General features: G+C 48.1%; 1 long non-coding RNA gene across 1 annotated transcript in view; it reads right to left on the bottom strand.

Moving 5' to 3' along the window:
- Window positions 1–232: 232 nt before the first annotated feature.
- The window catches only part of LOC123325110, a 75,469-nt gene continuing 49,603 nt past the window's right edge, over window positions 233–26,098 (bottom strand). The window contains exon 3 of the long non-coding RNA XR_006540227.1: window positions 233–923. This is a non-coding gene — a long non-coding RNA (uncharacterized LOC123325110). The remainder of the gene's footprint in view (window positions 924–26,098) is intronic.

Here is a 26,098-nt window from a genome sequence, read left to right as displayed (position 1 = left end):
TCTCCCTTCCAGAAGGACACATTCTCAATGTTCCAGTGAAAGTCAACCAGAACACAAGTTCTGATATACTGAAACTCATTTTATAGGAACCCTGTCAAGACTTAAGACTACCTATTCCAGGAACCCAGGCTGCCTGGTCAACATTGCACACTCTTCTGATAATGACAAGGATCAATGTCACCCCAAAGTCTACAAATGAGTTGCAGAAGAGTTTTAAATAGTAGGAAATCCATGTTGGGTGAGGTCATGGTGCAGACGAAGGGGAAACATTCACAGTTGCTGTGGGAGAGAAGGAAGCTGTTATGCCCAGTGGCCAAGGCCTGATGCAGAGCAAAGCATAACCCCCAATCAGGCCAGACTTTTGGCAGGATATGGCTCACCCTGCTGGTCCTTTGGCTGAAAGGGGCAGTCTGGCTTTTCTAGACTTTGGCCAAGCAAGTTTAAGGCTCAGACAGGACTAAGGTAGGGGGGAATGTATGTGGATGCTTTCTTTTATGCCTATTTCCCTCTGGCCTGGGTAAGACAGCAAAGTGTTTCATTGAGAGGACTAAGCCAAAGGCAGCTAACATGCAAAATCGCCCGAATGACTATGCAAATACTTTTACTCCTCTCCCCAACACACAGCCTCCTGGAGCTGAGCTCCATTCCTAATTAGTTGAGTACCTGATGGAAGCAAAATTAGTGAATTTGGTAGGGGAGACGGAGGACACAGCCCACAGGGAAGCAGGTAGTAGGGTTTTAGGACCAGGCAAGGCAGAGGGGAATGGGTTTTCAGCACAGTGTAGATGGGGCAAAAGTGCCAACTTCAATAGCTAGGAGGAGGATCTGGAATCACTGTCGCTGCTACTTGGAAGACACAATCCTCATACAACATCTTCTTCTTGAATACTCAGATTCCACGTGCATCCTCCACGGGCCCAGCTCTGGCAATACAAAGTTTCGTATGAAGAAATATTTCACCATAAAGACACTTCTGTTTTAAGTGAACTGATATTTAGAAATAGATTTTTCTTTCTTTTTGTCAGAAATCAGGGTTCAACGTTCCAGCCCAGCAATGGGACATTATTGCCCACAATTACATTTCATTGAAAAAAAAAAAAAAGTATCATATTTACCTGTTCTGCTCTGTCTCTGGTTCTAAAAGCTAGCTAGGATGGCCAGTGTGCTTGTGGGAGGGGCGGGGGGCAGAATTTTGAGGGCTGGTGCAGAGAGCCGGGGCTGGGAGTGCCCTAGCCATGTGGCCTCAGGCTCATCTTAGTTTCCCCACCTGTAAAATGGGGACGCTAGCCTCTGCCTGGGCTGCTGGAAGCAGGACAGGAGGTCTGGGCTGGGCCAGCTCTCCAGGGCCCTCGGCAAAAGAAACATTAACATTGCTTTTGAACAATGTCAAATGTTGCATAAGGAGGGTAGCTTGCTTATCACAGGGCCTCATTTTGGCTTTCTGGAGCAATCTTACTGTGGCATTTTAGCAGCCGGAGAGGGAACACCCTTCCCACCGGCCGCCACCTCAGTGCTGGGCAGTGACTCATGGCGCTGGCAAGGGGCGTGGGTGGGAAACCACTTAGGCATCACCATGGAATCTGACAGATTTGCCCCGTGGAGCTGCTCTGTAAAGAAAGGGGAAGAAGGGGCCCCTTCTCCTCCTGCAAGGTGAGTGGTGTGTGGTGGGAACAGCTTTCATCAGCTGAACCCCCTCACTGTCAACGTGGCTGGAGGCAGAAAGCCTAAATCATGTCCTGGCATAGGCTTCTGGGGTTGGGGGGCAAACCCCACCTTGTGGGTGCTGCCCCTCGCCAACAGGTTCTAGGACTCTTCAAATACTTAATGTTGGAAAAGCAATGCCAAACTTCTCATTTTTGAGGCTGTCTATGTGCTAGGCCTTCTATCAAACCTTTCATGTGCTGTGCTTCATTCGATCCTCAGAACTACCTGTTCTTAGGCCCATTTTACAGATGAAGAAACAGAGGCTGGAGGCAGGTCGTAAGCTGCCCGAGGCAGAGCAGGGATTCCAACAATATCTGTTTTCAGTGCTCTAAAATGTGTCATGAGACCTCCAAACTGTTGTTTTGGGCACATGAGAAGCAGACAAATGTGCTGGGGGCAGGACAGCTCAGGGCAGTGGTGCTCATTCTCAGCAGCTGCTATTTTTAAAAAGAACTTTCTATGTGTCGTCTCATGTACTTTTCACAACGGTTCTATGAAGCAGGAGCTAACATCTCTGTTTCACAGGTGGGGAGGCGGAGGCTGAGCTACTTCCCAAGGGCATCTGGCCGGCCGCCCTCTATGCCTTCTGGCCTCTAGCTCCACATCTGTGCAATGGGGAGATATGAGAATCACCATTCCCATGATGGCAGGGTTAAGTGTGGTAACAGAAGGGAAATGCTTTAGAAGCTGCAAGATGCCACCTGAATACTAAGGAGTATTATTATTTATGAAAATAGCTTCGTGGGGAGAGTCCAAATTGAGACTGAGAAGTACAAGGTTCTGGATTCAATCCTAGATCTGCCGGGTGCTTACACGGCATTCTTCTCTGGACTGGAAGCTCCCCAGGGCAGGGATCGTGGCTGGTTTGTCTCAGTTTCCCCAGTTCCAAGCTTGGCACAGAAAGAGTCCTTGAAAATCTTGGCTGAACTATGCAGGATTAATTCAGGATAGGGGAAGAGGGTGGAGTGGAAGCGAAGTAGAATCGAGGGCTAGAAGTGGCTTTAGGGAGATCAGAAAATTGATCTTCCAAGTGGGGACACTTTTGAGAATGAAAAGGATCACTTTTAATAGTCATGATATTAAATATCATGGCCAGGAGAGCCAGGACTGTTCTGGGCCAACCAGGGCATAGGGTCACCCTATTTGGTAATCATCTAGTCTGACCTCCATATTGCGAGGGAAACTGAGTCCCAGAAAGAGGCATGGAGCTGGGATGGACTGAGCCCAGGGCTCCTGGCTTCCCACAGGCCTGCTTTTATAAGAGCCAGAACAGCAGCTCTGAGTGGGTGGAGCCTGCAGCTCTCTGGAAGGAATTGGGCGTTATCGATATAAAGTTTCTGTTGGGTAAATATCAACACTTCTGGGCTGGTTACTAAGGGCCTGAGCAGTTGCTAAGCGGCCGGATGACCTCATGAGGGGCTATTGTTCAGTACTCAATAGGCATCCTTGAGTGACACTGCCCAACTCCCAAATCCCAGGGGCCCCTGGAGTTTTGTGAAAAGAAGCCAAAGATTATAACGCAGGAGCAGTTGACAGACCCACATTTGTTTTCTCGGGATAGGGCATCGGGGGGGGGGGGGGGGGGCTGCAGCCTTTCAGAGCAAAGCACAAGAAGGCCTGAGCACCCAGTGAGAGCTGTCAGCTGACAGTTACTAGCGACAGAAACACCCCAGGAATAAAGCATTAACCCCATGTACAGTGCCTGACCCTCTGTAATCCACTTGAACACACACATCCTGGTTTGTCTTCAAAGCAGTTGTCTGTCCAGTGTGGGGGTCATAATGATCACCCCTATTTCAAAATACAGGAAGCTGAGGTCCAAGGAGAAGAAACAGCTTGCCCCAAACCTCCCTAAAACATCTTATATTTCCAGGGTGGTGGGCAGAACAATGGCCACCCGCGGACATCCGTGGAGCCTGTGAATGTTAGGTTACATGGAAAGGGGAAGGTGAAGGTTGCCATCCACGGACCGTGAGATGGGAGAAGATCCTGGATGATCTGGGGGGCCCCCATGTCATCACAAGGGTCCTTACAAGTGGGGAAGGGAGGCAGAGGGGTCAGTATGCCAGTGACGTGATGTGAGAAAGCCAATGCCGGCTTGAATGTGGACAAAGGACCCACGAGGAATATGGCAGCCTTGAGAAGCTAGAAGAGAGAAGGAATCATGTTCTCCATGAGAGCCTCCAGAGGGGAATGCAGGCCTGCCTTGATGTTAGCCCAGTCGACCTACACCGACTTCTGACCTCGAGAACTGTCAGCTGGTTAATTTTAAGCTACTTGCTTTATGGTAATTCGCTGTTGCAGCAATAGGGAAAAAAAAGCGCCCCAGAGTTAGAAATCTGAAAGGTCTGAGCCAGAAGGGGGGCCCTGGGGATCGTTTAGCTCCTGGTAGTTAAGGAAACAAGAGGCCCAGAGAAATGAAGCGATTTGCTCAGGGTCACAAAGCAAGGGACAGTGACAGAGACATCTGAATGTGGGTCAGACCTCCCCACGACCACTGAGACTCTCTGCCGAGGGGTGGAATCTTCTGGGCTAGTTCTCTGCTGATTTTCCACCAACCAGCCTGATCAGGGTCCTGGGCCCCAAACCGGGCCCCTCTGTCTTTCTTGGCCAGAGGCAGGCCAGTGGCCCATTTATGACAGGCAGGGGGCATTCTTCTATGTCCCACCACCAAACAAGGTGGTCTGGAGCTGGAACTCAGCCCATGGCTTTGGAGCCTCAGCTTCCTTCCTTGAAAATGGGCACAACACCCTCCGCATCAAATGGCGGGAATATAATGTACAAGGAGAAGCCTGTGGCACCATGCCTGGCACATAGTAGGTACTCAAGGCCTACTCCTCCCTGTCTCTCAGTCAGACCCACGCCCTGCCCTGGGTCTCCCAAGGCTCTAACGCCTCAGCTTCCTTCTGAATTCAAGAGCCTCGTTCCCAGAAGTGTCTTAGCTTTGCCTGGCACACAGAAGGCACTCGATGAATGCTTTTGGAGTGGACCACGGGCTCCATGCCTGAATGCTTCTCTCCCTCCCTTTACCCAGAAGGCTCCTACATGTCCATCAAGGTCCCACTCAAGGGCCCCCTCCTCCAGGCAGTCTCCCTGCCCCCAGTGTGCAAGCTCACATTCTGCTCTTCGCACTAGGCTTCCCTGTGGTACCCTGGTTTTCATGTTTAGGGCCCAAGCCATGGCAGCAGACACACCTGGGCTCCAGTCGTGGCCCAGCCTGCATGATTCTGGGCCAGTTACACCTCTTCTCTTCTCTTCATCTCCTCTGTTCAGTGGGAATAACGACAGCACCTCCATTATGGGGTCGTTGGGAGAAGCACGTGAGATGGGGTGTGGGAAGGGCTTAGGGCTGTGATGGCACAGGGTGGGCATGGAGCAAATGGCAGTTACTTTCATTAAAATGATTGTTGTTTTGTCAGACGGCAAAACAAAGTTCCCCAGGGCAGGGGTGCATCTGACTCATCTCTCTGACAGGCCTCAGATCTTTACCGAGCACCTACTACATGCTAGGTTTTCCTCTAGCACTGAGAGAACAGAGGGGAACAAAGGCTGTGCCCCCATGAGCTGACTTTCTAGTGGCCGGGGAGATGGATGTTGAACCATCTACACAAATAAAAATAGGATGTTTAGGAGGGAATGGCTGTGATAAAGCACAGACAGGCAGAGCAAGGAGCAGAGAGTGACGTGAGAGACTCTATTCTGGACAAGGGGGCCAGGGAAATTTCAAGCCCCACGGGAGGGAGGAAATGGAGTGAGCTAGGCGCATGTATGTGGAAGAGCAATCCTGGGGAGGGGACAGACAGGGCAAATCCCTCAAGAGGGGAGGGTGCCCCATGTGTCTGAGAAATAGCAAGGAGGTCACTGTGCAGCGTGTGTCCCAAAACATATGCAGAACCGAAATGCTGTTATGTTATTTATACATATTTAAATATGTCTATTTATTTATTCCTCCTTATTTTATTAATAGGATACTCCTATGCACTAAGCCTCTTCCACGTCCTGTGTCAGTGAATGCTCACAGCGACCTTCCAGAGCAGGTGCGCTTGTCTCCATTTTGCAGAAGCACACAATTAAGGCTCAGAGAGGTGAAGCGCTTTGCCCGTGGTCACACAGTGGGTGGGTGGCTAAGTCAAGACTTGATCCCAGGACTGTGTGATATTTCAGTTCCTACTTTTTCTCCTGGAATTGTCAGGCTAGGCATGGTACTCACGCTCCCCAATTCCTGCCCCTCCACCCCGAGTCAGCCCCAGCCCCTGGGGTGTGTATGTGTGTCGGGGATGACTTCCCTCCTTCCTTCCCTAGAACAGTATGTGTGGCCTCCCAGCCTGCCTCTGTTCTGAGACACACAGGTGAGCATGGGGCACAGGCCCCAGAGGTGGACGTTGTGGGCTCTGGAACACAGTTCCCAGTTCCAGGGGCCCAGCAACGTTACCAGCAGAGGAGGTAAATGAAGATGCTGGAGGGCAGGCAGATGCTCGGGAAGTGCAAGCTTTTGAAGATTTATAAAAATGTGTCAGAAAAGTCGAACTGCTTTGCTGGTTCCACCCAAGTCTCTCACCATCTTTGCAGTCTCTGAGCTGCCAGATGAGGCTGGATTCCCAGGGTGGTCATGCCTTAGCAGCGCAGTAAAGGAGGCAGGAGAACATACTAGTAGGAGAGCTGACGGAGGGGGTGGCAGAGTGAGCCCAGAAGAGACCAGGCTGCAGGGAGATGCAGGGTGGGAGGCGGCATCCCCAGGGTACAGGGCACTGGAGCTGGCCTCACAGGGAGGGAGGAGACACAGACTGGACGCTGAGGTGGCCCTACAGGCCACGGTCATTAAGGGCTGTGTTCAGGCAGGGAGATCAATCAGAAGTGGCTGGAATGGGCACAGTCCCAGAGGACGACATTCTATACCATGATTCTGTTCTTACCCTTCCTCCTGCCATCATTTACCTCAGTGGCAGAGCAAGGGGTCAAACCCAGATCTGTGTGAGGCCTATGCTGTTTCTACGTCAGCCTGCTAAGAACTGGGCGGTGGGTCCTTGTGGCGGCAGGATCGAGTGGTCGGGGAGGAGTGGAGACACGAAGGTCCAGCGGCTGGGCCAGGCATGCCCCAAAGCCGGGTGGCTATTGGGCTGCATCCTGGCTGAAGATGGTACTAAGGAGGCAACGTGGTGAGGGAGTAACATGAGGACATTTCACTCCTATGCAGAAGTTGGAGGGACAGGGTCCTACTAAGCTAGCCAGCAGAATATAGTGTGCTGCCTGGCACAGGGATGCCTGGGGGGCCTCCGCTGTTCTCTGTGCCTCCTCTGAGTCAGAGCAGTCTGCATTGCCTTTGGGGAACTGCTCATTCCTGACTCTCAGACTTGGGGGGTTTGATGGGGCTGACCCAAACTGGGGCTTTGCAGTCCCCATGTAGTGACTGGCCCATGGATATGCATGTGACCTTTATACTGCTAAGAGTCAGCCTCAAGACTTTTGCTAAGGCTATAGGGAAAAGAGTGCTCTCTTTCTGCTGGCTGGCTGAGCTGGTACGATGGAAGCCTGAAGCTGCTGGGGGTCCACCTTTACCACCAAGGAAAGGATGCCAGAGGAGAAAACCAGCACAGGAAGAGGCAGAACTGAAAGATGGAGAGAGGAGAATAAGTTCTGATGATACTGTTCTAGCCCCTGGATCCAGCTGTACCTGAAGCCTGATACCCTAGGACTTTTCAGTTATTCAAGCCAATAAATTCCTTTTGGGGCTTAAGCCAGTCTGAGTCACTTCCAACAGAAAGGCTCTTGACTTATATAGCTCATAACTTTCTTAGAACAAAAAAGGGAGAATGGAATTCAGAAAAAAAAAAAAAAGAAAAAGGTGGATGAGGGGAGCAGGGAGAGAGAATTACTGTTTCATGGGTATAGACTTTCCATTTTGCAGGATGAGAAAGTTTCTGGAGATCTGTTGCACAACAATGTAAATATACTTAGCACTACTGAAGTGTACTCTTAAAAATGGTTAAAATGGTAAATCAAAAAAAAAAAAAAAAAGATGGGTGAGAGGAGACAGCAGAACAGAAGGGGGAGGAGAGGAAAGAACGAGAGAGGACAGTAACAGAAGGAAGCCCTGCAGCCTCCAGGAGTGAGGCCACCTGCTCCTGTCACCTACTCTGCTATTTTTATGTTGTGTGGCTCTCAAGGTAACTTCACACCTGTTATCCCTGCCCTTCAAGCACTAATTTGTTTTCCAACATTTTAGAAATGCTTTTCTTCCCTAAGAAACACTGCCTGCTTCTCCAGGTTGCTCATTTTTTTGGGAAATGCCAGTTTCCCTGGGAAGAGTCATGTCAAACAACAGTAACCATTGACGGGTATGATGCTTTTGTTTACAAACACCTCCCCACACTGCATCTTATTGAGGCCTCTCAAAATCCTAGTGAGGTAGATGGCAAAGTTACCAGCCCATTTTACAGATGAGCACCTCCAGGGTGCAGACAGACACCATCAAGGTCGCCCAGCCTGGGATGCTGGGGCTTGCACCTAGGTCCTCAGACTTCCAATCCTGCTCTCCAAGAAGATCTGGTGGGGGGTGGGGTGGGGCAGGGTGGGAGCTTGCAGAGATTCTGCAGAACTCACGGGCTTCTCAAGATCCAGCCTGGGCTTGATCTGGAAGAACCTTCAAGGAAGCACCAGGCCCGCAAATGACATCTCCCCACGGATTCCCCCATGGGGGGCTCAGAGGACGAGTCCTGGGTATTCCATTTCCAAAGCAAAATGATTTAGAGATGCAGCAGGCAGTTCAAATGCTGGGAATCGCTTAACACTCTTCCTTTCAAGTGTCCGCGCTGAGAGATTTGGTTTCCATTGTGGGAGGAGTCAAGTTGCTCCGATTTTGAGGGGCTGCTGGTAAGAACAGCCTGGCGTCTCCAAGCCTTTGATCAGGGTGCATTTTAGCTCTGGACTTCCCACACCTGAACAGCTGGTCTAGGCCCTTTCAAATCTACCAGGCAATTAAATTTTCACAAAAGGAAGTAGAAACTCCGGGGATAATGAGATGGGAGCAACTCAAAGGCAGCAGCTGGGCTTCCGAAGAAACCAGGGAAAACCACTGTGCGGTGGACGCCCTTATTAACAAGGTGTCGCGGGCAGACCCAAATGGGGGCCTCAGGAGTGGGCGCTCTGTGGTGGGAACCCTCAAAGCTTCTGGCAGTGGCTGGGAGAGCCAGGATCTGCTCTCCTCAGGGATGTGGTGTAGCAGGAGTTCAAGAGAGGGGATGGCTACCTGTGGTGTCTCACCTAGGCTCTCTGAGGCATTTGGAAAACCAAAGGAACTTCCCCATGGCCAGCCCTTCCAAGTGCCAGGCTTTCCCAGCTGGAAAGCACCGCCAACCTCCCATGGCCCCAACCGAGGCCCGTCCTTCTCTCCAGCCTGCTCCTCCTCCAGTCTTCCCCGTCTCAGGATATGGCTTCCCTAGCCAGTCAACTGCTGCCTGCCAACCCTTACCTGCTCCCACTTGGCCCACTGCCCAATCTTGCAGATTCCCTCTCTCTTACCGCTATGCCACCTCCCGTACACGGTCACCAACCTCATCAGTCCCCCAGCACTGTGTGTCTGGACAAATGCAGTACCTTCCACCTGGTCTCCTAGCTTCCACTCTTGCCCCCTATAGTCCACTCTGAAATAGAAGGGTCTTCTAGAAGCTGGATTCTTTCACAGGAAGCTTCAATCTTTCCCTGGCTTTCCTGCAGTTAGGGTCAAGTTCAAACTTCACACAGGTCCTGCAGGGCCCTACCCTCCCTCCTCATAGCACCATTTCCTGGTCTCAAGGCTCCAACCACACTGGCCTTCCTTCAGTGTCCCCAGTGCACAAGAACGACTGCCACCTCAGGGCCTTTGCACATACTGCCCCCTCTGCCTGGACCAATTGCACCCTGCTTTCCTCCTGACAAATCTTTTTTTTTTTTCTTTTTAAAGATTTTATTTATTTATTTGCCAGAGAGAGAGTGAGAGAGAGAGAGAGAGAGAGAGAGGGAGAGCGAGCACAAGCCAGGAGAGCGGCAGGCAGAGGAAGACGCAGGCTCCCCACCAAGCAGGGAGCCCGATGCGGGACTCGATCCCAGGACCCTGACATCATAACTTGAGCCAAAGGCAGACGCTTAACCAACTGAGCCACCCAGGCGTCCCACTTCCTTACGAATCTGTCTGATCATCCAGGTCCCACTGTGCTCACATAGCATTCTATACACATCTCCCATAGTGCTTACCTGATGTGGAAATTGTGCAGTTATCGGTGTGATGATTTGTTTGATCCTTGTCTCCCTCACTAGGCTGAGAGCTCCTGGGAGCAGAGAGCATTTGTCCTGTGTACAGCTATAATCTCAGAGCCTAAGGCTGTGCCCAGCATACAGTCGGTGCTCAGTTGATAGGGTGAACGAGTGACAGGGAGAAGTCAGCGGGTCTACAGAGCCTGGCCAGAGTGGGGCATGGCAGTGACTGCTTTTCATGTCCTACATGCTAAGTGTTGTATGGCATCATAGTGGTTAACTCACCAGGAGCCTCCTGACATTTATATAAGCAAATATCTGTAGTGTCTGGCACATGATCAGAACATGTCAGCTGGTAGTATCACTAACCCCATTTTTACAGATGAAGAAGCTGAGGCTCGGAGAGGTGAAGTAACCTGCCTGAGGTCACACAGACAGTGAGTGGCTGAGTCGCAATATGAGCCCTTTCTGACTGTAAAATTGCTGCATTTAACTGTCAAGCCATCCTGCCTCTCCAGGAGCATCTCACATAAAAGCTGCACCCTTGTTCATTTCTAGAACATGTTTTCATGAGAGGCTAAACAAAAGACATCCCCACACTTAGGGAACTCAGAATCTGGGGGGGGTGGGTGGGTGAGGTTCACCAAGACATAAACAGTCCTAACACTACATCCTGGGAGGTACTATAATACTCTTGAGTGCTTGAGTGCTGGGGACAGAAGTCTTTATGGAAGAAAGATCATTTGAGCCACATCTTGGGATGTCTACCAGGGACCAGCACCCATGAGAGGGTGTTCCGGGCTGGAGGGACAGCAGGAGCGGAGGCATGGTGGTATGACGGGGATGGTGAGTAGTTTGGCATGGCTGAGGGGTTAGGCATGAGCTGGAGCGTGGGTGGCAGAGTGAGATGCTGTTCTCCGTCTCCTACCTCATATGATCTCATGATGAGCTTCCCCCACTGCGGTAGGGGTGCTGCCCCATTTTCCTTTCCAGTCCATAGAACCTCTCCTGCTTGGTCTTGGGGAAGGAGGGAAGACCTGGCAGGCAACAATGGCTGGATATCTGATTCCCTGGGTCACCTCTTGCCCTCTCCTGCCACCAGCCCTTCTCAATCTCCAGTCCCTAATCTCTTCTCAGGAACACCAGTCCCATCTAATCTGTCTTCTCCTTTCAGGAAGAGTAGGAAGGTCTGTGGTTCAGCGTGGTCATTGAATTGGTACCAGTGTGAGATAAATACTCAAGAATCAGTCAAACATGTGGGTACTAGGATATTCATTGTAACAATTTCTGACAGAGAAAAATTGGAAAAAACCAAATACCCATCATCACAGATTAATTAAATAAATTATGGAATACCCATCCATAATTCTATAATGAATATGCTTTTTTTTTTGCATTAGGTATGGCTGCAATTACATATGTATGCATAATAAACCTGGTTTCCCTCTGCTTTGGCTTCTGGTAAACCCAAAACCAAATATGAGGCGTACGTGCTGTGAACTAACCTTCCAATGCTCCCATCTTATCTTCCTACCATTATTTTCTGATTTTCTAGTTTGTTCCTCTTCTTTGTTGTTGCACTGTACAAAAGGCTGGTGCAAATACTTTCTTTTCTTTTGATTGTTAGAGTAGTAATGATACACGCACCTTATATTGAGTGTTGGCTATGGCTCAACATGAAGCCAAGAACTATTTCATCCAAATCTCACATCAACCCATGAGGAAGAGATAGTCATCCACCACTTTACAGATGGAGACACTGAATCCGGAGAGGTTAAGTAATTTTTGCAATGCCAAATGCTTAGGGATGGCTACATCAGGGCTAAGGGTCAGTTTTGCCTGACCCCGGGATCTGGAGTCCAAACCACTCTTCCACACTACATCCTGATAAACCAGTAATCCAATCACGCCCCCATGGAGCTACTCTGACCCTCATTGTTTGGGTGGCCATCTTATGCGGCTTCCCCCCTTCTACTCTCATAGGCGAGATGCCCAAGCATTGCTGGTTTGGGGTTGACCATGCAAAGTCTGAGAATTAAAGCCTCCTTGGGCCTGGGAGGCCCCCCAGGTTGTCCTGACAAGGATGCAGGAAATACAGGGGTGGCAGGGACCTCACAGGGCATCCAGGCCAAACTCCTTCTGTCTCTAGGAGATTTCTGGACCTTGATAAGTGATTATCGGACTTTCACTTGCACACCTTTTGTAAAAGGGAGTTCACCATCTACGAAGGCAGCCTCTCTACATTGGCTGGCTCAGACTGTTTGGAAATCTTTTCATTATACTGAAATTTGCCTCCCTGTAACCAGAGGATCATTAATAACAACAATGAATGAGAAAAACCAGGCCACTGTGTCAGCCACCTTGGTATGATTATCTCACTTAATCCCTGCAAACAATTCTCCAAGGGTAGTCTTGGCATTCTCATTTTGCAAACGAGGAAACTGAAGCTCAGAGAGGCTAAGCAACTTGTTCATGGACACACAACTCCTAAGTAGTGGAGGCAAATTTAGAACCAAGTCTGTTTATGCTTCTTAAAAAAAGAAGACAGAAGAGATTTTATTGATAGGTAGGCTATAGAGGTCACTATTCTTATTTTTTTTAACTGAAATATACTTGACATACTACATCCTGTTCATTTTAGGTGTACGTCATAGTGATTTGATATCTCTATATATTATGAAACGATCCCCATGTTAAGTCCAGTTGCCACTAGTGTGCTTATGCTTTGACTTCCACCTGTGAAGCCCCGTTCCAAGCATGGAAGCCACAGCAAACAAGCCCACACTTCTCACCACCGTGGTCCTTCATATACCTGGAGGCTAATCAGTTCTGTCTCCTGGACAGGGGAGATATGGTAAGGCAGGGGCAGGTGGAAAGTCAGGAATGGACAGAGAGGGGTAAGCAGCAGGTACAGGAAATGACACACAAGCCCCACAGGGAATATGATTCTGTAGGGCTGCCACTCTGGAAACTTCCCCCAAACCCTGGTGAGAAGGACGTGCCAAGGATATAGCCAGATCTCCATTCCAAATCTAGCCCCGGCTCTGAGGCCTGCAATCTTGACCCTGCCAGCTAGGGCCAAATGCATTTGTCCACTTGGAACAGACTCATGCTCACCAAACTCTTAAGGGCTGATTAAAAATACCCATGGAGTGGCAGCAACTTTTTTGCTGTTGCTAATCCCTGGGTTGCCTCTCTGTCCTTTAAGTGGCTTCAGTTCTTCTATCACCATGAAACTCCCTGCATTAAGTTCCCTCTGTCTGAGGTACCTGGAGTGGCTTCTTTTGCTCCTATTGGCCTCCTGCACCTCCAGGCCCACACCTGAGCTAAGTTGGCCCCATGAGTGGGCTGTTAGGCCAACAGCCCCTCCCTTTCTCCTCCACAATGGGAGGCATGTCTTGCCGACATCCTTCTGCCTTCCACTCAATCTTGGGTCTAGGCTGATCTTATTGCCCTCTTCTCCTAAAACATTCCCCACCCCCAACCCTGCCACACCCAGCTTCTAGAGTGAAAGACTTTCCATTTTGTAATTGCCTCTACATGGCCTGTTGGGTGGGCTTCCCTAAAACCTGGCCAGTACATTGCTGGGTGAATTGTCTTTCTAAACTCAACTGATGGTGTAATTGCCAGCCTTAAACAATATCCTTTACCAGCCCCTGGTTGCCTGAGGATGAAGTCCAGGCTCCTGTGGCATTCACAACTGGTCCCTGATTTTCTTCTCCAGTTTCAGCCCAGTGGCGTAGTAGTGATTTAGACAGACCTGGGTTCAAATCTTGGCTTCACTTATTCCTAGCTGGTGATCTGGGCAAATTATTTCATCAAATGTAATGCAGTGATTAAGAGAATGGGCTCTGGAGTCAGACTGCATGTGTTCCAATCCTACAGTCTAGCTGTGTGACCTTGTCCAAGTGAGTAAACCCCTCTGTGCCTCACCTTTCACCTTCCCTCATTTCATCCATCCATCCTTCCACCTAACCACCCACTCACCTGTCCATTCACCCACCCACTTTCCTATCTGTTCATCCATCCACCCATCCATCTGTGACCATCCCCTTAATGTGTCTATCTGTCAGTTATCGGCTCACCATGTCTGTCTGTGTACCTACCCTCCCATTCATCTGCCCATTTGTCCACTTATACTCTTATCCATCCATCCATCACCCACCCACTCAACTGTTTGTCCATCTACCATGTCTATCCATCTACTCGCCTCTCCGTCTGTGCACCCACCTGCCCATCCATCCGTCCACCCACTTGTCTGTCCACCCAAATGCCCATCATTCATTATCTGTCAACACCTACTATTCACCTGCTAGTTCAGTGGGAGAACCAAGTTAAACAGATGACTTCAGAGGTCTGGAGTAAAAGCTCATACTCATGCTTATATCTCAGGTCCCAGATGATAAGGGGCAGGTCAGCACCCAGAGTCCCATTTCCGTCCACTAGGCCAGCGGTTCCTGGTCCCGCCTTATCCAGTACCCCTTTTACTATCTAGAAGGCAAATTCATAGATAACATAACCTACCAATACACATAACTATAAAGAGGCCTATAACATTCCCACTGTGATAGGAGAAATGAAAGGAAATTCATCTGTAACAACGCAACAGACATTTCCATGTTGCCCTGCCTGGGCATGGTGACACCAGAAGACATAATGAAGCAGTCAGATGATGGGTCCTACTTGGGGTGAAAAATTTGGATGAGAAGACAATGTTCAACTGAGAACTGTCAACTCTTTTTTTACATTTTGAAGTGAGGGCTAAATAAATATATTCATAGATAGACACTGAATCACTGGAAACGTGACAGCTACTAAGGAAGACAGGGCTGCTGTATCGATATCTCAAATACCATGGGTGATGTTGCTGGCCTGGAGTTTGAAAAAGGGGACAGTTCTTGGTGAAGTTATGAACAAAATGAAGTAGTTTCCCCCTGATGTACTTAGTAGTTTCATTGCTGGAAATTCCAGCATATATTAAGTGTCAATATGTAACCCAGAGTGAGGTTCTGGCTTAGACATGAACAAACGGGATTTTCTCTGCCATCAATGTCCAATAAGACATCCAACGCTGTGTCAGACTCAGGACAGGTCTTCGATGTGCATCGTCTAGAACACCCCTGATCTTCACCCACAAATGCCAGCAGCACCCTCCCCCCGCCCCCGGCATTGTGACAACCCAGACCCACTGCCCCCTCACAGCCAGACTGAGCCCCCTCCTTCCAAGCTGGTTCCTCCCAGCTGGAGTCTGACGGGGCCAGGGAACCAAGGTTTATTCTGCCACCTATGAGACTTCATCTTAGCCACAGCCAATCAAAGTCCACTGAAGTACAAAATGCCCTTTTGGAATTTATGGCCATGTATTGCAGCAAAAGTAGATTTGCAACTGGATGTCCCAAAGCCAGTCTCAGCTGGGTGACCTTGGGGAAGTCTATTGACCTCTCTGAGCCTCAGTCTCTAGAATCACCAAATGGAATAATAACATTTCCTATGTTAGGAAGAGGTCAGATCAAATGTACATTTGCTAATCCTAATTTTTTTCTTGCTGACAGAGGAGGCCCAGAGGTGGGAGAAGGCCCAGGAACCCACCAGGCTGGCTTTGCAATTCAATAGCCCCGCTTATAAGCTATGTGGCCTCAGGCAAGATGCATGACTTCTCTGGGTCTGTTTCCTCACCTGTAAAATGCAGATGACTACAGGGGCTGCTTTACAAGATAGATGTGAGATTTTCATGAGAAAACTCATTCAACATCTTTGCAGAGGTGCTTCAGCCTGAGCAAGCCCCATTAAATGTTAGCTATATTATTGTTATTATTACGAATATGAGGAATATGTGCTGGGCTTGGGAAATGGGAACTGGTGATAGAAAACAATGACCAGACTGGGCCCACCCTGCAGGCCCAGACTGTGTTTTATCCCCGGCACCTGGTAAGTGCTCAGGGAATGAATGAATGAATGGTTACTGGGTTCCTGGCGAGAATCAATGAGCTGTCAGACTGTACCTGTAGGGTCAGTGAGGAGGGGGTGGATTGTGTGAAGTGGGGGAGCACTGACTGCCTTCTGAGAAGGGCTAAGACACTATCTCCTGTTTAGCCAACTCCAAAAATGGACCCCTCTCCCCAGGTGAACCAGAGGCAAGATGAAGAGGCCCTTTGTTGCTGGGGCCAGGCTCTGCCCCTCAGGGGCTCATGGAGAACCAAGGAGGGTGGGCTTGGCCCTCTATGGGGGGTTGGGGGCCCAAGGCTTGGGCCATGGCCCCAATGGTGCAGCTGCAGAGCTCTGGCTGAATGAAAAACAGCCCTCTTGCCCTTGAGCAGCCCACAGAGGGGAGACTGGGAAGGGTGGTGGGTGCTTTCCTGGACGACACTGCCAGAGCTAAGCCAGCCCGTTCCCACCTTTCCTCTGCCCACACTCCAAAAGCACGCTTGTCAGGAGATGTTCAAAGCAGGCCAGGCTTTCCAGGCCTCTGGAAAAATCAGGAGATAAGGGCGGCTTATGGTGTGAAATCCACACACTTGACATTCAAAGAAAGAAAAAGCTCAGAGAGAGCCTAAAATTTCCCAGATCTAAAGAGACACAGGTTCAGGTGGCTGGAACTCAGGGGAATTTTGCCTCCCACACCTCAGTTCTGATGGTTGAACAATCAGTTTACAACCGGCTATTTTTGGCTCCCACTGCTTCAGAAACATCCTTTTGGAAGCAAGGCCTCCGGGAGCCATTGCCTCCTGTTTGGTTGAGAATCATGCGTGACTTCCCTGATAAGATCAGGCAACATCCTCTAATAGCTGCCCAAATGATTCTTGGAACACATTCCCAGCCTTGGCCATTCTTTCCAAGCCCTAAAACAATCTCTTCACATTTGTGTGGTTCCCGCTTTTCCGAATGCAGATACATAGCCTTGGTTTTCCATTTTTCATTTTCCCTGCCTCATTTTTATTTGAACAATAGAAAAGCAAACTAAAAACCTACCAGCTGACCAGTGTTGGGGGGAAAAAAAGAGATTTACCCACAACAGGAATAAACAATCAGGCCAGGGGAGCCTGGGTGGCTCAGTCAGTTAAGCGGCTGCCTTCGGCTCAGGTCATGATCCCAGGGCCCTGGGATCGAGTCCCACGTCGGGCTCCCTGCTCATCGGGGAGCCTGTTTCTCCCTCTCCCTTCACCTGCCGCTCTCCCTACTTGTGCTCTCTCTCTCTCTCTGTCAAATAAATAAAATCTTTAAAAACAAAAAACAACAACAAAAAAACCCAATCAAGCCAAATATAGCTACGGCCACTTCTATTTGCAGAGTCCTTCCTATCTCAGCAGAGCTTCCTGTTCGTTGCCTCCAGTTACCTCTGTGATGAGGCATTGACGTCCTCTTTCTTCAGATGAAGAAACTCCGGCTCAGAGTTTCTTCTGAGTTACCGGAGCTCACACTCAGGGAACATCAGAGCCAGATATCAAATCCTTACGTGGCTCCAAAACCCACATTCCACCCAAGATTAATAGTGACAGAGGTGACAATTATGAAAACAAAAGCTACTCTTTACTGAGCGCCTATTATGCGCAAGGCCCTGTCCTGGTTGCACAGGAGATATATTTTCATTGTTCCATTCCTCACTCACACCCTACTTGGAAGAATGCACCCTATTTTGCAGGCCGGGAGACTGACATCTGGAGGGAGGAGGTGGCTTGCCCTGGGTCCCACATGAGGAAGTTATAGAAATAGGACTTGATTCCTTTCCCTTTGCAAAGAGTGGTACAGATGCTTTTAGAGGGCACCCCAACAGTTGTTCTTATTTTAGTAATTATAAATTATTTTTACAAACCAGAAAAAAATAAGTAACTAGAAAATAAACCTTGGCCTCCTGGATATTATTCCTTATGACAAAGCTAAGGATAATAGTTAAGTGATGGATGTGAGTGAATTCAAGGAAAACTATTAACTATTAAGGATAATAGTTAAGTGATGGATGTGAGTGAATTCAAGGAAAACTATTAACATTCAGAGCCTCAAGGAGTGTTTGAACTAGAAGGGGCTCAGGCCTTTGGGTGACAGTAGATGATGTGAGGCCCAAGAAGAGAAGGGTCCTGCCAAGGGTAGGCAAAACTCCAGGCTGGTAGGGTTGAGAGCACAGACTACTCTTTATGTCTCCTGGGGCTGCCTCTACCTATGAACACAGACTGGGGCACTTGGTTGGCCAAAGGACTTTGGAGAATTTCTAGGAGGAGAAAGAGAGGAAGTGAAATTGGGAAGCTAACCTGGTGGCCTATTAGGAGCCACTGTATGGCTTATCTGGACCATAGGAAGAATGTTTAAAATCTAGCCTTGTCCATCACATTGTCCCTGGGATACTTGTCATTTACTTTGCCCTGGTGTCTTAACCCCTTCCTCTATTTGAGTAGCTTCCCACCTTGTGGACTCAGAGCCCACCTTCCCACTCAAGAAACTGAAAATGTGTGTGCTGGTCCATTGCCTTTACTGTGCAGGGTCAGACATGTGACCAGATGCAATACCCCAGACTTGGCATTAGGAGTTATTGAGTACACAGGCAGTGACTGGAGGAATGGGGTCTTCCCCAGGATGGTTCCAAGGAAGAGTATGGGGCCTCAATGCTGGTCAAGCAGCCCTGAGCCTGAGTCCCCTGTCTTTGCTGAAAGTTCCTACAAAGGCCCGATGTGCTTTGAATTAATTTTTCAAATCATCTAAGCTCAATCTCTGTTGTTTACAGTCTAAAATCCAGTCAGATCCAGCACTCCGTGGGTTACTTGCCCAGGAGCATTTACAATTAAAATAGGACACCCTATGGAAAGAGGTTAGTGATAACTTCCACCAAGAGGTAGCTCATTATGGGGGAAAGAACAGAAACACAGGGATCATAGGGACCCAAGTTTGGTACCATTGTTATGCAAATCGTGCCATTTTGGGAAAGTTGCTTGTATTAGTTTTCTATTGCTACCATAACAAACTACCACAAATTTAGTGGCTTTAAAACAATGCAAATTTATCATCCCATAGTTCTGTAGGTCGGAATTCCAACAGGGTCTCAATGGGCTAAAAGCAAGGCATTGGCAGGGCTGTGTTCTTCTCTGGAGGCTCTCGGGGAAAATGTTTCTTTGCTCTTTCCAGCTTCTAGAGGTGGTCTGCATTCCTTGGCCAATGCTCCCTTTTTCCATCTTCAAAGCTAGCAAATGTCACCTCTCTCTGACTCTCTTTCCATCATCACAGCTCTCTCTGACACAGCCAGGAGAGGTTCTCTACTTTTAAGGGACTCATGTGATTAGACTGGGGCCACCTGGATAATCCAGAATAATCTCCTCACTTCAAGTTCCTTAACCTTAGTCACATTTGTAAAGTCTCTTTTGCCATGTGAGGTAATATAGTCACAGGTTTTGGGGAATAGGATGTGGATTTAGGGACCATTATTTTGTCTACAATGGGTTGCCTTGTGGCCCATTGAGATTTGTGTCCATCCCACATGCAAAATACATTCACTCTATCCTGTGTTCCCCCAGATTCTCATCCTGGACAGCATCAACTTGAAGTTCAAAATCTCATCTCAAGCTCACCAGCTCCAAAGTCTCAAATGTCATCAGCTAAATCACATAAATTGGGGTGGGGCTCTGGGTAAAATCCATCATGGGGCACAATTCCAGAAACAAGTTATATGTTCCCTAAATATGATGATGAGACATAAGATAACAGTTATAGACATTCCTGTTCAAAACAATAGGAATGGAAGGAAAAGAAGAGTCACTGGTCCTAAGCAATTTTGAAATCCAGCCAGGCAAATTCCATTAGGTCTCAATGTCTGGGAATAATCCTCTGTGGCTCAGGGCTTTGCCCAGTGGGTTTGCCACTCCACCCTCTTAGTCCTCCTTCCTTCCTCATGAAAGGTAGCAGGTGTTTGCCGAAGAGTGGTTTTACCAGCCTGTGTCCTGTCAGTAGGATTTTTGGGATCTGACAGTCTACTTCATTTCATACTGTCTTTCAGGCCAAGTTGGCAGTATTTCTGCCAGTGTAACATTCTCAAGAACACTGTGGGTCTCTTGTTACATCATGGGAACTCACTCCATTAGATAAGAGCCTCATCCACATATTTTTCCTAGACAATCTCTTAATTTTTGGCATTTGCTGAGGTGGCTGAGCAAGCACACCGTTAAGCTTCTGAGATACTCTGGGGTTTGATTGAGGGCATCTGTGACTCACACCTTTCATCTCTTCAAAGAGCATTTTGTGTGACTGAATACTTTGAACTTTTGATCTTTCTAAGGTATTAGCAGAAAGGTGTAGAGCTGTACACTCAGCCTTTTCTCTAGAGCATGATCTCCTGACAGCAAATGTTTTAATTTCAGCATCTTTTCCCAGTGAGATAGGTAGAGAACTGCCCAATCATCAGGTCCTGCTTCCTTTTTGTGTAACAGTTCTTCCTTTGAGTTTATCTCTTTCTTCTCACATTTTTCTATAAGTAGCAAGAGATCCCTACAGGCCATACCTCCAACATGTTGTTTGGGTATCTCAGCTAAATACCCACATTCATCATTTACAAGTTCTGCTTTCACAATCCTGTCACGATATCTGTTCCTACATAACAAGGATCCCATTCTTTCTAGTTTCTGATAACCTGATCCTAATTTCCTCCTGAGCTTTCACTAGCAGGCCTTTTTATTTTATTTTTAATGATTTATTTATTTATTTTAGAGAGAGAGCACAAGAAAGAGCATGGGAGGCAGAGGGAAAGGGAGAGAATCTCAAGCAGACTGCACTGAGCACAGAGCCTGACGCCGGGCTCAATCTCATGACCCTGAGATCACTACCTGAGCTGAAGCCAAGTTGGCCGCTTAACTGACTGAGCCACCCAGGCACCCGTCCTTTTTAAAAGTTTTAAAATTTATTTTAGTAATCTCTACACTCCATGTGGGGCTCAAACTCATGACCCCAAGATCAAGAGTTGCGTGCTCTTCTGAGCCAGACAGGTGCCCCCGACTGGCAATGCCTTTAATGCCCCTATCTCAACCCACAGTTTGTTGGTGATGCTCCTCGTTTCCTTCTGAGTCATCACTAACCAATTTGTTAATAACCATTTCTACTAACAGAATATTCAAGGAGACCTAGGGTTTTTCTATCATACTTCTGAAAATTCTTCCAGCCTCTGCCCACTGCTCAGTTCCAAAGCCACTCCACATTATTTGTTAAAGCAATGACCCACTCTAGGCACCAAGATCTACATTTTTTTTTTCTGTTGCTGTCATAACAAAGTGCCACAAACTTAGTGGCTTCAAATGACACAAAGGTACTATCTCATAATTCTGTAGGTCAAATTCTAACACAGGTCTCACTGGGCTCAAATAAAGGTGTCGGCAGGACTGCATTGTTCGCTGGAGGCACTAGAAGTGAATCAATTTTCTTGCCTTTTTCAGCTTTTGGAGGCAGTCTGCATTCCTTGGATCATTCCCCTTTCCTCCATCTTCATCAAAGCCAGCAAGGGTCACATCTCTCTGACCCTCTTTCCATCATCACAGCTTTCTCAGACCATAGCTAGGAAAGTTTCTCTACTCTTAAGGACTCATGTGATTAGATTGGGCCCACCTGGATAATCCAGGGTAATCATCCCATCTCAAATTCCTTCTTAATCTCATCTGCAAAGCATCTGTGGCCATGTAAGGTAATGTATTGACAGGTTCCAGGGATTTGAGTGTTGACATCTTTGGGGGCTGTTGTTCTGTGTGCCACATTACCTAACTCTCTGAGCCTCAATTTTCTCATTTATAAAATGGGGATATTGACATTCCTCCCAGGATTGTCATGAGGATTGAATGAAAGAGCATTTGCCATTGAATGAATGTCATAAATGCAGGCCACACGCCAAACCTACTGACCCAGAATATGCATTTTAATCCTTAGGAGACTGAGATGCACAGCAAAGTTAGGGATACGCTGATGTTGGGAATTCCGTATTGGACTGAGAATCTCATTCCCCGGACTCTAACCCTGCTTTGCCACTAATTCACTCCAAAATAAGGGGCCTGTTCAGGTATTATTCTCAAAGAGCACTTTCATCCAGGACATGGAACTAGACAGATTCCAAAGCTAACTACAATCTGACATTTTAGAACTGATGATTAAGGTGGTAATGGTGACACTGTAGGCAGCAGCAACTGGATGAGTGGGAGGGATTTTCAGCAAGGAGAACTTCCTGGCACCCCTCAAGTCACATCATTAAGGTGACCACCCACTCTGCCTAGCCATGAGGTCAACTTGGTCCATTGTTTGTGATTTAAGAAATCAGGGCATTCCCAGCAGGCTGGGATGGAGCTGCAGTGCGTGCTAGTTGTCCCACCTAAAACAATGAAATGGTTGTCATTTACCCAACGGATTTTCCCCCATAATTAAGGCAAAATTAAGAAGGTAGATCCCTCACGTTCTCTGGCCAAAATTATGTGAACACAAAGTCTGGCTTCTTGGTGGAGAGAATTACATGGAAACCCCCTGGCATATTGAACAATGAACTGGCACTGGTTGGCCCCCGTTGGAGTCCAGCCCAGTGCTTCATTGGCTGAGAGTCAAGGGCTTCCTGCCCCCTTCAAGGACAGACTGCTTTCCCCATGACTTCTCAGACCCTCAATATCTCACCATCTTGGCTTGTACCCGAAAGGTCCCTTCCTTCATCACGGCAGAGAGGCCCACTGTGCCCACCTGAGCCCACCCTGCTCCCTGGTCCTTAGTGAAGATAAATTCCCACTGTGATTATTGAGGCACATATGGAAAGCTGGGTTTAAATATAAAATTCTGGGTCAGTGAGCTGGCCTACTTCATTCTTTTCATCTATCCCAGGTCCTAAATGAAAAGAGAGAAATTTCTCCATGTTTCAGTTGCTCCAAGAGCCCATTCTGAAACTCTGGGGGTCGAGGAGGAGAAGGCATTCTGGCAGTTCTGCATGTTGTGGTTATCCCAAGTGAAAAGGAGAAGACTATTCCCACAGGGTCAATACCATCATCCTGGGGTTTTCCAGGCAGGCCCTCTGAGATGGGCAGAAGCTGGGGAAGGCCCTTGCCCAAGGGCAGGAGGGCTGCCCAGTGGCCACAGGGACAAGACTAGCAGCAGGGATACCAGGGAGTGGGGTAGGTGACCTGTGGCCTCGGGCCCCATAGTCTGTGAGAGCCAGCTGTGCCACACAAGGCTCTCTGCCTAGGGTCTCTAGTGGCAGATGGCGTGGAGGAGGGACCCTGACATAGACACAGAGGCCTGGGTGGTTTCCACGAAGTCCACATGAGCAAAGGAATGGACATGAGTGTGTGGCCAACAGTCTGGCAAGACGTGGGGGCCTGGAAGGAGGGGAATCAAATAAACTTGGCTAGGCCATTCAAGCTCAGCTCCCAGAAGCACTGAATTCCATGTTAAAAGCTCTGGATGGAGTTGTAAACTGTTGAAGAAAGCTGAGATCACTGTGGTGGTGGTGGGGCACCTTTACTGAAACCCTGGATTAACCCTTACCTAAAGGAAATGAGCATTGTGGGGCTCCACCTCTTCATCCAGCAGTGTCCTGTATGACTTCCCATGGCCTCCTAGCTAATCCTTAAACAATCCTTTGAGGTAAGAATTAGTTATTCCTACAGCAGAGTTATGGAAGATCGTATAATTGGCCCTCAATCTTGAGCTTGCCCTGAATTTAGCCTTTTGCTCAGTGACTTTGCAGTTACTCTCATTCAAGGAGTGCAGTCAGTTTCCCTGCCCCTGGCTTTGCATGTGGATATGTAACTCACTTTGGCCAATAGAACAAGGTGTGCCACTCGGAATCTGGACCTTAAGAGGTGTTGTAGGTTTCCAGTGCTTGTTACTGTATCTGGCTGAGGAGTTGTGGTTTTTTTGTTACACAGCATCATTTACACCGCCACAGTTAACTGATACACAAGGATGGCAACAGACTATCTCACAGTGTTGTAGCGAGGATTCAATGAAAATAATCCACATAAAAAACCAGCTAAGAGTTTCAGTTTGGGAAGATGAAAAATTTCTGGAGATGGATGGTAGTCGTGGTTGCACAACAGCGGGAGCGTACTTAATGTCCCTGAACTTTACACTTAAACATGGTTAAAATGGTAAATTGGATGCTATGTATATTTTACCACAGTAAAAAAGAAAACCACACAAACAAAACACTTAGTGTCTGGCACATAGGCAGTGTATGAGAAATGTTAGCCAGTATTAGAAGGCGGGGGAGGTGTGTGGTGGAACTGCTCTCCAACAACTCTACAAGAAGTGATCAGTGAAGGCCCCCAGGTGAATGGCTCTGGAGTGACTATGCCTGGTCTCTCTCTGCTCACTTCCTAAAAGAAGGGGCATCAACTCATTCATACTAACTGGCTGGATGGCACTTGCAGCAGTGACATAAGGAGAATAATGTTTAGCAGTGTCTAACTTCGGTCCCCTCACTGGGAGAAACTGAGGCTCAGAGATGCAACCTCAAGGTCACTTAGTAACTTTGTGGCAGATCTAAAACTGAAGCTAGGTCTCTTGACTCCTAGTCCAGTGTTCCTTCTATTCTGTCATAGACAGGCATTGTCTAATCACTAATGGTGAAATCTTAGGCACCTGCAGACAAGATTTGGGGAATCCTGGTGCATCTCAAACCATGTGAGCAAGACATCAACCAACACAAAAAGCAATTCCTGCTTGCAGTTTCCTTTGACACAGTGATGAAATAAAATTATACCCCCTCCTTTTTTTAATTAAGCTGAATATATTTCTGCATGGGATCTTTACTTCAGTTTTGGACAGGGTTAATTAAAAGAAAAAATACATATTAAAAGGCCAATTTGATTACTGCTACACATTAGTAATGCAATGAATAATTGATTGAATGTCTATGTTAATTGCTTCCTGAATCAGTGATTTTGCTGCTGAATACCAAAGAGCTGTTGCTATTTTGAAATTAGTAATAATTTCACCGCTCTGCTTCAGGATGGCAGAGTGTACCACATGAGTGTCCTCCTGGATTTAAACCCACCTCTATTTCCTCTTGGCTCCCTTTATCCTGACTTCTCCATTTCTTCCCTGGGTCACTGTCTATCACCCACTCCTGAGATCATGGAGTCTCAAACTTTGGTCTATATCAGACTCCAGGGGAGCTTGCTGAAATGCACAATCCTGCCCCCCAGGCTTTGTTCTGGCAGGCCTGGGAATCTGTATTGTTAACAAGCATTTTAGTAACTGGGTTGGGGGTTTCCCTTTGAAAAAAGCTGGCTGAAGTAGAGATGCCCTATGAAGCGCCAAGTTCCAGCCTCTGAGAGCAAGTGCTTCTTCTCACTGGGTTACAACCCTCTGTTTTTTTGCTGGTGGGTCTCCCTCCAGCCCAACTTATGTGAAATGAACCCATTACTGGTCTCCCTAACCTGCTTTTTCTCCAGAGCTTCCAGCTCAGCAAATATGGACTCTGCCCAGCCCTACTTACTCAAACCCAGAACCCTCTTCTATTCCTTCCCCAAACACCCATTCAGTACCCAGATCCTACCTGTTTATTCCATTACAAATACTACTGAAATATTCATTTCTGTGACTTTAATACATTGTTTCCAAGACTTCTTTTTGTTCTCCCAATGGTCCTTTTATTGCCTTTCTGGATCACAGGATGGTCCCTTCTCTCTTTGAGATGTTAAGTACAGTGACTTTGGGAAGTTATCTTCTGCTTCCTGCATCATCTCTATTTCCTCCCAGTTTTTTTTCCTCCTGTTTTGGTCTCTGTTTCCTTCAGATACCTGCTAAGCCTGGAGGTCTGTTTTCCATTTAGGGGAGAAGCACTACACATCTGACTGGGAGCTCTGTGGGGGTGATCAGTGAAGGGTGGGCTTCACTGAAGTTGGCTAAGGTGGGCTGTGCACTGGGAGGCCCTAACATGGCAATGTTCTGTCCGTGAGTGTTTCTTTGGGGGCCTGTGAGTTTCTCTAGAGCAGAATCACCCAGTCCTCTGCCTGGGGGACCTGCCTGGCTGCAGGCATTCTCAGAGTAAACTAGGCAAGGGGCTTTCCCCATATCAACTTTTCCTTCTATTGACTTGCCCTCCATCCCTCCTTCTAACATGGCCTCTAGTAACACCCCCACCCTCAGCTGTGCCTTGACACACTTTCCACCCTGCACATCAGACCACCCCTGATCCCTGAGAGGGTGGGTTCCAGCCATCTGGGCA

Source organism: Neomonachus schauinslandi, chromosome 1, assembly GCF_002201575.2.
Source record: "Neomonachus schauinslandi chromosome 1, ASM220157v2, whole genome shotgun sequence".
Lineage (NCBI taxonomy): Eukaryota > Metazoa > Chordata > Mammalia > Carnivora > Phocidae > Neomonachus > Neomonachus schauinslandi.
This window is presented reverse-complemented; position numbering and strand designations above follow the sequence as displayed.